Source organism: Triticum dicoccoides, chromosome 6B (genome assembly GCF_002162155.2).
Source record: "Triticum dicoccoides isolate Atlit2015 ecotype Zavitan chromosome 6B, WEW_v2.0, whole genome shotgun sequence".
NCBI classification, from domain to species: Eukaryota; Viridiplantae; Streptophyta; class Magnoliopsida; order Poales; family Poaceae; genus Triticum; species Triticum dicoccoides.
Genome location: NC_041391.1, coordinates 700,559,318 through 700,570,804, shown reverse-complemented (window position 1 = coordinate 700,570,804; position 11,487 = coordinate 700,559,318). Strand labels below are relative to the sequence as shown.

The window sequence follows — 11,487 nt, the reverse complement described above, 5'->3', positions numbered from 1 at the left end:
CACTTACTCAGGCTAAATTCTTCTGCTTTATCATGAGGACAACAATAGTGATTACTTCTCATCTGAGCTTGAGCCATGGTGAATGCGACCGATGTTTCAACCGCATACAAAGATGTAGTTCTTTTGATTTATTGAATAATATTATCGTATATAGACGTGATGCATGTACAGAGGCGAAGTGTGGTAGCAAACTACCCTATCCTTATTGTAAATTATGTGTGATCACCGCTATGAGGTAGTCCTTCGGATGGATTTACCACTCCTTGGTTGTTGTAAATTATGAACAAATTATGCTGTAGTTTTAGTATTGGTTCTCTAATCCTATGCCTGTGTTATCCTGTGTTAATGCATATACAAAACATGGATTCCTACTAACTTACAATTACCCGGTTGACCAAAACGTTGGGACCGGCACCCTCGCGTCAAGGCACGAGCCCGATCTAGTTCATCATGATAGTACGCCTTCCTGCAGCACGTACACATATCTGTTAACAGCGCAAGAACTAGGAAGCTCATACAGGAGCAACCAGGGACATCCAGGCCCGACATTAAGTCGTTAATAACTCGACCAGCGGAGATGCATGTCGAAAGGAAAATCATCTTACGTCCAGCTAGATGAAGAAAAAAAAACTTGGAAATTCTTTTTTTGCAGGTAAAAAGAAAGAAAAAAACTTGAAAATTCAATTTTTCCCAAATACAAACGTAGGTCATAAGCCCACAATGGAGTGTGTCTTGGACACAACTATCCACCACACTCTTGCTCTTTCCTTCACCTCTTTCGTAGCTAGTTCTAGCTACGCAGGTTTGGAACCGGTTCTTTTCCAACCCATAGGCTCCATCTACTACTCTGCAGCCTTGGCCATATAAGTATTCCTCCCGCTATGTATATGCGGATAAACAATTTTTTTCCTTTTGCTTTTGCACATCTGCCAAGATGCGTTGCTTTTGCTAAGGTGAATGAGAAAGATAATCAAAGCACATATCATGTCTTGTGCTTTCAGTTTTTAACGTGGACCCTCTTGATCATGGCCATTTCTGATTGGGGCAAAGGATGCAAGGTTACTTTTCTTGACCTGCATGGAGGAGCCCATATGAGATTCACAGTAATGAGTCTGCACAATTTTCTTGCATGTAAACATATCATCGTGTAATGTACAACTATGTTTTCTTGGGGGCCGAAAACGCGACATATAAACATAGCATTTTGACCGTAACACCAGAAAGTTTTAAGGTTGAAAAAGCTACCAAAAAGAAGATCGGATGACAAAAATAGACTTCCATTAATAATAAATAGAGTGTATGTTGTTATAGTACTGATGCTACATAAAGCGTACATCATAAGAAAGAGGTGACTGCGTGCCTTACATGCTAATAGACGAGATGGGCAATGTACTCTCTGCCCATGGTCGCAGAGCGCCTGATTGCCAACCTTACTTCAGAGAGACTCGCAAGTTTGGAACAGAATTTTGGCCCAGCCGGTCCCATGCATGGGCATACGTGCAGATGAAGGATGATGGTTTCCTTTTGCTTTGCTAGACTTGTCCCGTGCCGTGAAGATGCCCATAGCCTCATCGCTTAGTTCGTCACTACGCCTTGGTCCAAATCCAACTATACTATTCCAAACAAGAGAGAGGAGGAAAAGCGGACATCAAGATGGCCGGCAGCGCCCAGAGCGCCGTGGGCTCGCTGCTGGGCACCCTAGCCACGGTCATCAGCGATGAGGCCAAACTGCTGGGCGGTGTCCGTGGCGACGTGCAGTTCATCAAGGACGAGATGGAGAGCATGAACGGCTTCCTACTCGACGTGGCCGATACGGGTTGCCAACCAAACAACCAGGTCCGGTCATGGATGAGGCAAGTCCGGGAGGTCGCCTATGACTCCCAGAACTGCATTGACCGCTACGTGCAGACCTGCGGTGCCAGCCGCCCCACGGCGGGGCTCCTTGGCACCGTACAGCATGTGCCGCAGATAATGCGGACCATGCCAGATCGCCACCGCATCGCCATGCAGATCCGAGAGCTCAAGTCCAGGGTGTGCGAGGTGGGGGAGCGGCGGCAGAGGTATGGCGTCACGATTGTCCCGGACAAGCCACCAGCAACTCACGCTTCCACCGGAGAAGATGGTGCGGAGGAGGAAGATAATCAGAGGCATACTGCTGTAGCTGATATTGCCGACCTATTGGACGTTGACGCGAGAGCGCAGCAGGTGATTGCGTGGCTGAGAGGAGAAGGTGATCATCCAAAGTCCAGTAGCCTTGGTGACATCTGGATAGCAAGGTCCAAGTATGATGAACTAGTGGTGCAGATACTCAAGTTAGGAAAGGGACTAGTAAAAGAGAAAGATCTACTGAGCATGATAAACAAAGCCAAAATAACCGAGCAGCATGCCTTAACCGCGACTATACCTGTAGTCGCAAGGATGCAAACAAATAAGGAGGCCATAAAGTTGGTGGACAAGGACGAGAACATCCAAAAAACGATGCAGGAGCTGAAAGAAAAGAGGAGGCGGCAGTGGTACGACACGGCCATATGGGACGAGTTCGATAAGATGCCCATGAAGACGATGATGCCGGAGTTCAAGAATAAAAGGAGGCTACCGTTGTTCTCGAATGCCACAGATAAGGAGCTGCTTTCCACAAATGCCAAAGGGGAGCTGCTTCACACAATGCGTTACATGGATCATAGTGAGAGGGAGGAGATAATCATGGGGCTGCCCAAGTATAAGAAGAGGGTGGAGCAGTTTGTGAAGACCAAAGAGAAGGAGCAAGGGAACACGTTTGAAGAGAATCTGCGAGAGGAGGCCATGAAGGTGGTGGAGGAGAACGAGATCAAAAAGAAATTACAGGAGATCAAGGATAAGAAGGTGCTCGAATGGTATGAAAACGCCAAGCAGAAGGTGATGGTACTACTTGAGGAGGCAACGAAGGTGCAGGAGGAGAATGAGAAGGTCAAAAAGAAAGTGTGGCTGATGCTGCGTCATCTGGCCAAAGAGGGGGTAAGGGAGCTGGTTCACGATGGTGGCTGGCTGATGGGCATGATATTAGGAGGTGACAATCCCGGAAAGTCAACAGTAGCTAGCTCATCTAAAAAGGTGGAAGGAGGAAGCGGAGGAGAAGAGGAGGATGGGGAGGGAGGAGGAGGAACACAGAACAAGAGAGAAAAGGAAAAACAACCGCCCACAAAGTCAACAGTAACTAGCTCATCTGAAAAAGTGGAAGGAGGAACAGACGTAGAAAAGGGGGAGCAAGGAGAGGGAGGAGGAACGCAGAACCAGAGAGAAAAGGAAAAACAACCACCCGGAAAGTCAACAGTAATTGACTCCCCTAAAGTAGAGGGAGGAGGACGAAGAGAAGTAGAGCAGGAGGAGGAGGAGGATGGAGAGGAGGGAGGAAGACATAACCAGAAAGAAAAGGCAAAAGAACTGTCCGCGATGGAGGTGCAATACACTATGAAGTTGATTCGATGGCTGAAGGGAGTTTTCGGCAATGACCATATGCGGGCTAAACTCCTTGCCATTGTAACACCACCGGTTGATGCCAGTAATCCAGAGGCACACAAGCGGGCGACTGATCTTGCAAGGACAGTGTATGACCATCCTGATGCAGCAAGTCATTTCAACTTCAAGGTCTGGGTCGATGCCAAGCGCAATCCCAATCGGAAGGAGAGGCTTCAATGCATACTCAAACAAGTACAACCCCACTCCATTGAAGACCATCAGATTACCACATGGGATGAGATGAAATTGGAGCAAGAGATTCAACAGCACCTGAAAGGTCAAAAATTCTTGATCATTCTGGCTGATCATGAGGATCATTCACCATGGGCAGACATTACAAATGCTTTGCCAACTGATCACACTTCTGACAGTGCTATCATAGTAACCCCAATGATACAGCAGACACCTCATTTGCATGGGTGGTACATAGCTAGCTATTTTTTCTTGCTCAAAGATTACCGCTGCAACGTCCACTTCTTATCCTATCTTGATACTGCACTCAAAAAAGCCACCCAATTGCTGGACGGGAGCAACTACATGGAGGAATCACTGGGCATTGTTGAGCAAATTCTTAAGAGATGTCGTTGGGATTCCTTTTCTACCAAGATGGTCCTTCATGCTCTTCATGCTAATCCTCACAGAAGCAATGAAGATTGGAAGAAACTGCTGCATAGGCTAAAAGATTTTAGCACACTGAGTAATGCAAACCAAATCCTAAGGTTCTGTTATGACGACCCCCAGCCATTATAAGATGTGCTTGTTGTACCTATCCATTTTCCCCCAAGATTCCAAAATCCGGAGAACAAGCTTAGTCAGAAGACGGGTTGCTGAAAACCTGATCATCAGAACACATGAGTTGACTGCATTGGATCATGCTGAGCGTGCATTCAATGCGCTCGTTGCACGAGGCCTTGTTCTTCCCTGTGAACTTGGCCCTGAAGGCAAAGTCAAGTTTTGTAAGGTACATCCTCATGTTTGCTCCTTCATTGCTAAGATGGCACGTGAAGAGAATGTTGGGAACACAGGCCTGCTGCCTGAGTTTGCACACTGCCTTTCCATTCGCAATGGAATTCAACTCCAACAACTCCCCAAGAAGAGACAAGCCACATATCTCAACACATGCTGCTGGAGACCCCAGAAGCCCCCTGCCAGTATCAAGGATCCCTTGTATGCCATGGTAACATTTCTGAATTCGCTGCTCGCATCTTCTCAATTAGGATTGGTCAAAGTGCTGGACCTAGAAGGTTGCAATGGATTAAAGAAGCAGAACCTCAAGATAATCTGCAACAAGCTATTTCAGCTCAAGTATCTCAGTCTAAGGAACACAGACCTTACTGACCTGCCCAAGGAGATTGACAAGCTCAGGTACCTGGAGACATTTGACATCAGGCAAACCAAGATACGATCATTCCCTACAAAAGCCATTGGTATGCTCCAAAAGCTAGTGCATCTGCTTGCAGGTCACACCGGGCTAGATGAGTCACTTTCCACTGTTCATATCCCTCATGGAATAGGGACCATGACAAACATGCAGATACTATCCCAGTTGAAGTTTCCAAGAAAGGTGATGAGCATGAGTTAACTGAAGTTGGTCGGCTGCAGCAGTTGAGGAAGCTGGGTGTGGTTATCCATGGCAATGAAGCCCATTTGCTCCACATTTTGCTTCGGGTAATTGGAAAGCTACATGAATCTCTGTGCTCTTTGTCAATCTGTATTGAAATAAGAAAGACTGATACTAGTGTGTTTCGCTCAAAAAGTGAACATGATGGCGATGATACTGATGACATGAACACAAACGAGACATTTTCACCTCCCAAATCTCTTATAAATCTTAGAATCAATGGATGGATAAGGGGGCTACCAAGCTGGATCAAAGAGCTACATAAACTTTCGAAGATAACTCTCTGTGGTACATACTTGACGGACACTGATATACAGCTGCTAGGTGAACTTGGCAATTTGCGCCTTCTCATGCTCCGGCCCAAGTCATATAAGGACAAGAAGCTTACTTTGAGGAGTAACAAATTCAAAAGACTTCAGCTTCTTGTCATAGAGGACTCAGACATCTCCAACATTCATTTTGAACATAATGGAGCTTCTAATCTTGAGAAGATAGTTTGGACTTCCAATAGCATGGAAAACCTACATGGAATTGAACAACTTCTGAGCCTGAAAGAGATTGAGCTGAACAGTAACTGTGACCTGAGTAGCATCATACATGCCACAAAAGAAAATCCAAATCACCCTATCCTTACGCAGAATCCAATACCCAAGGCCACTGAGGCTACTGATGCAAGCAACATTCCTCGTCGTCAGTAGAAACTATTTCTGCAGTGTGCTACCATGCATTCTTCGTCAAATTGATATTCGTGTGCACCAGTAATTTATCCTGGTCATCTGTTACTTTATCATCAAGGTGTGTCTGAGTGTGCAGGTGTGCTACTATCTAATCTCCACTGCGTGTGTGTTAAAAGTTATTTTTATGTCTAGGAGTTGGCTGTATGTGACTTTCCTTTAAACTGCTATATTGTTTCACGTGATATAAGTGTGGTGTGCCAGTGCGAGCACACTAGGTGTTCTAAGTATCTTATGGTATCCAAGTATTGTGATGATTTTTCAATGTGATGTATCGGTACAAATTAAACGAATGGTGCATGATATGTGTTTTCAAAGTGTGTACTGAGTACTCTTCTTAGTTGCTGTACTTTTTACACCCACTCTGTTATTGCCTTGCAATCCATTCATCCAACTAGAATCAAAAGTTCTCTGCGGTCCAAAAATGAAGTGTCAATGTTTAGCGTTAATTCCTTCAGGCAGCAAGTTGTTGATTTGTGTACCAAATGTATCCTCTGTTCTGACGACTAATGCAAAATATATGTTTGTATGATCTGATCGAGTGGTGAGGAACAAATATGACAGCGGTTAATCAAGACAGACACACATGATGTTGGATGGCAACCGCTTGCTCGGGAAGTATCTGCATCTGATGTGCCACTATACATCATCTCGTTAAGTCCTCTCGGCCACTCGCCCACTCTCCCCTGATCTTTGCTAATTACCCCAAGAAATCATATCCCCTGTTTGCCTAAAGCGTGTAGGTATTAACCCAGGATTCTTGTCACCCCTGCCTAAATTGATTGATCAAATCTTCCTGGCAGAATCATGTCGTGGAGTCTAGACAAAAAACGAGATCTTGTTTGAACTTTGGGGAAAACCACGTGCTGCGAGATGGACTGCTCTGCTCTGACCCCCAATCCGCCGTTCATATCATAGCAATTGAACATATAAAACAGGCGCAAATCCCCAGCTCACGCCAATCGATCAGAGAACTCACCTTGCAAGCTCAGGGCACGGTGGCACGGCGTTCGGGAGGACTTCGGTCAGGGGAGGGAACGGCGAGGTGCTCTGCGGCACACAGACGGCGGAACCAGTTTGGTCTGCCCACCGGTGGCTCGGGGTTCCGGCGAGGTCCGAATGGGCGCGGGGGGCAGGGATGGCGGCAGAGGAGTATATTCCGCCGGCAGCCAGCGAGGTGGTGGGTGGGGTGAGGCTGTTGGCCTGTTGCGCCGCCGAAATTACCTTATCCACCCATCTTCTTATTACTGTTTGTGGGGCCGAGGTATAAGTGGGCCGGGCCCAGGTAGTTCATGCCCTTTTCCCGTTTTTTTCCTCCTTTTTCAATTTTGTTTTTATATTTTTTGCTTTTTCATTTCATATTTTGGTTTTATTTTATTTTTTATTTTTAATTTATTCTTTATTTACATTTTGTATTCTTTATTTTCAAAAAAAATTCTCGTTTTTGTGAACATTATTTTCACTGAATTCAAAAAATGTTCATCTAATTCAAAATTTGGTCATCATAGTTTAAACAAATATTCAGAAAATTTTCATCCAGTTTTCAAAAAGTTCATCCGATTTTCAGAAAAGTTGAGAATTTGTTCGTCAAGTTCATAAAATAAAAAATGTCCATCTAACCAAAAAAATGTTTATCGTATTTGAAATTTATTCACCGTAATTTTTCAAAATGTTCATCCATTTTTCAAAAATTTCATCCGATTTTTTTTAGAAAATGTTCTTGAAGTGAGAATTTGTTCATCAAGTTCAAAAAATCTTCATCAAATTCAAAGTTTGTTCATCTGATAAAAAAAGGTTCATCAATATCCAAATTCACGAACATTTTTTGAAATCATGACCATATTTTCAAATTCGTGATCAATATTTTCAAATTATTTTAAAAAACAAAACAATATAATAGGGGCCTCCCTGGTGCCGCTCATGGGCTAGCCCAAATTGGGCACGCGCGGCAGCGTGGAGTAAAACTAATTAGAGCATCTGCACCCATGCACCCCAAAGCCGCCTCAAACGCCCGGGCGGGACACCCGGTCACTGACCGGTCACAAAATTTCAACCAAGACGAGATCCTTAAACGAGCCTCAAATGCTCGGGCTGACCAGCACCACTCATATCCAGCCCAAATATGGGGCGGGTATGGGGGCGCCCGCGCGCATCCGCCACGTCGGACTCGACATCACGATCCCACCGTGAGTTGCATCAAATCCACCAAACCCTTCCTCCCCCTGGCGCCCTCCAACCTTTCCCGCGCCCGAGCACTCGGCGTCCGCCACCCTTGCTCCCCATCCTCACCATCGGTCCCAATCCATTGTTGTAGATGTTGTCCAACCCGTCCCCAACCGCCACGACGGATATGCAGTCTGCCTCATCCGTCGGCGTCCCTTCCTGGCTCTGTCATGCAAGGTGGAGCACGTCATCGGGAAGATGCGGCGACGCCGGCAGCGAGAGAGGGAAGCGGCGACGGCGTAGGGAGGTGCGGACATGGGCGAGCAGCTGTCTCCCCCGCCGCGCCCGAAACCCCACACCCCTTCCATCCAAGCGCTGACGCGGATCACTCGTCCGACCACGTTGGAACAAAAGAGGATCCGACAATCGGCTGGGCCATTCCGGAGAGCTTTCCGCCCACGCAGATGCCGGTGGTAAACGTATGTGACTCCCTGCAACTCGTTCGGGCATAGATGAGCACAGGCACCAGCGGCGCCCGGGCTGCCCTCGACATGTTCAATGGAATGACAGAACAAGAGCTGGCAGCGGAGCATGCGGCCAGGATGCAGGCGGAGCATGCAGTAAGGATGCAGGTGGAGCAGGACGCAAGCATGGGTTTGGAGTAGGCGGCATGGGTGGCGCCCGGCCAGTGATCCGACAAGCAAGCCATACGTCATGCTCGGACATGTATTTCATTTTGGTATGTCCGGTTTGTTAAACAATGATTTGCTTTGCTTTGTTTCGAACTGTTGAGTTCAGACAATTTGAATGTATGATCGACATGCATTGATTTGAGGATCGGCATTTTAAGGTATGTGGATGTGCGGCACAAAATATGAGGGGCCGGCGGTCCCTGTGCATGGACGCCCCTGTGGGCGTATGGGGGGCGGATTTTGCCATGTCCGGCTATAGATGCTCTTAGTGCCTTTTTCATTCGATGAGTGGAATTTATTCTTTTGTGAAAGGGAATCAGTTGCGAAAAACTTAGGATTTCGTGGCTACATCTATGTAGTACTTTCGTGCGCACTGTGCTACTACTATTAACTAGTAGAGTGCCCGTGCGTTGCCACGGGCTCTTGAAATAATTTACCAAAGTTACATGTTAAATTCCACACATACAAATAATATAACACAAACACAATTATTTAGTATCTGAAGTCCATTGTTGCAATGTAATTTGATAACACAAAGAAAAATTAATGACATGTCCATGTAACAAACTGAGCGATGTTCCAACTGAACATCTATTACAAAACTATTAATATCTAGATGATGTGCTTAAGAAATTCTTTCACAATATCAGGAAAGTTTCCTCTAGCTTCATTCCCACGATGTTTTAGCAAGTATAATAAAAAATGCTTCCTCAATTCATACCCATCCTGCACAAACAATACATGTAGTTAGTATGAAAATTTCACGCTGAAGGTCTTAAAACATGTAACGCAGAAAACTCATAGCGCAAACCAGCTTGACCAATTCTTTACCGTTCCACCAGAGCATAAAATGAAAAACAAAATAGCCAGACACATTCCTGCAAAACTTTAAATTAATAATATAAAGAATATAGTGATAACAAAAGTAAATATTGCGCTCCAGAAAGAAAGCGCAATGGTTATCACGTGTCGGTCTTTGGTGGTGAACGAAAATTCTTCCTAACCGTAGCAATCAGTGATTCGCATATAAAAAATCGACAGACTCCCTACACCCAGCTACACATGATTTGGTACTGTGGCTACTCTCAAAGTTCACATCATTCACAAAATGGACAAATTATGTTACCACCATGCTACACGAACTGGAGGCAATGAATTAATTAAAGCATCAGTTAGGCATTTGACAATCATGAAAATGACACGATAACAATAGGGCTAGTGATCAAAAAATGACTCGATGAGCTATATGGATTTTCACTGGTAGCCTTGAGCTTGACATCATGTCAGTTAAAGTGGGGGTCATCATCGGGCTAGCTATAGAAACCCCTGCTAGTAATAATGAAAACTTAAAACACATGACAAAAACCGCCGTTGAATAGATGTACTTTAACTTGTCCTATCCAAATTAATTGCCATGTGCAGATAACAAGTGAAATAAAATATAATGTGTGTTTCGTATATACTTACAGCTGGGAAATCATCCACAACTTATTCAGAAATGACAGATGTTTATGCCTTTATGCAACTGAAACGTACCAATTTGAAACTAAATAAATCAGTGTTAACACTACAAACCTGGATGTTGAATAAATTACTACAAACCTAAATGTTAAATAAACCTGGATAATGGTAAATAGCCTTGCATATTATCTACTTCAATTGATGGTTATGCTGCATCCATCACCATATGAATAGATTCAGCGTTGGACAATGAAACAAAACTGTCAGTATTAGAATATCCAGAAACCAAATTGCTGGTATTAGAAATCAATTGCCTCATCGACCAATCATCATATCCATGTCTAGAACATGGAAAAACAGCCACGTATAGAACATGAAAATGGCATACACATAGCAATTGCTTTGACAGAATCTGCTTAATAACAACAAAAGTAAAACCGTTTCGAAAAAAAAACAGTAAAAGTATGAGAACTCACTGTAAAGCCTTATCAAACTCCGAAAGTAGTCAAGTTCTTTGACTTTCAATAGCTAGAGTCGCACATGAGGCACCCTCAAGATGTTTTATCCTGGCCCAATGAACGACACACTTGGTAGTGTCTCGGTGATTTATCTGGGCGGCAATTTATCTACTACACGCAGGAGCTGCACGACATCCCCAAGTTGTTCTTCCAACTTTTGCGGCTAGAGATCCCGGTGGACATTGGCGTTGCCGCCGCCATCGACGCCTCCCACCAACGCAGCTCCGCCATCTCAACGCACCACGCCCTCGCCCTAGGCTGGAGCCTCCATGCCCATTGAAATCCTGCCAGTCCACACAACATTGACGGTGTGAACTGAAGAGCTGCCAGTCCTCACAACATCAACGACGTGAACCGAAGAGCGGTGGCAGACAAAGCTTCACTCTTGCGTGGATGATGTTTGAGATCAGAGGAATAAAAAAATTCAGAGGACTAACACTCCATTGAGAGAGCAAATAATTGGAGTTGAACATGCCTTGAACTTCGGCTCTCCTTTCCTTGTTTTCTTTTGATTTCAATAAATTTGACTACATACCCGATACTACTATTGTACAACATATTTTTATTTTTATTATTTTACAGTGTAAAAAGAAACTAAATCAAGACCTTGAAGAATGCTAAAAATATATATCTAAATGTCAATGCGATGTTCCCAAATCCTTGACAAAACTATGAACCAACCAGATGTTGATTCTAAAGCTGCAAGTTGTCTGCACAATCCTACATATATATGTGTGTGATAAGAAAAGAAAAAAAATATCATTGAGCTTCTAGTTTTTGCGCCAATGAATATATACCAGAAT

At 44.6% G+C, this 11,487-nt stretch overlaps 1 protein-coding gene and 1 long non-coding RNA gene across 2 annotated transcripts in view; both read right to left on the bottom strand.

The window, feature by feature from the left end:
* Positions 1–622: 622 nt before the first annotated feature.
* LOC119324778 lies at positions 623–7,053 on the bottom strand. Its single transcript, XR_005157163.1, has 2 exons — positions 6,830–7,053; positions 623–1,073 (listed from the first exon to the last, which is right to left on the bottom strand). It is a non-coding gene; the product is annotated as an uncharacterized LOC119324778 (long non-coding RNA).
* Positions 7,054–9,217: 2,164 nt separating this feature from the next.
* LOC119324960 overlaps positions 9,218–11,487 on the bottom strand; it is a 5,872-nt gene continuing 3,602 nt past the window's right edge. The window contains exon 4 of the transcript XR_005157254.1: positions 9,218–10,968. The gene's annotated coding sequence lies outside the window, so the exon portion shown is untranslated. The remainder of the gene's footprint in view (positions 10,969–11,487) is intronic.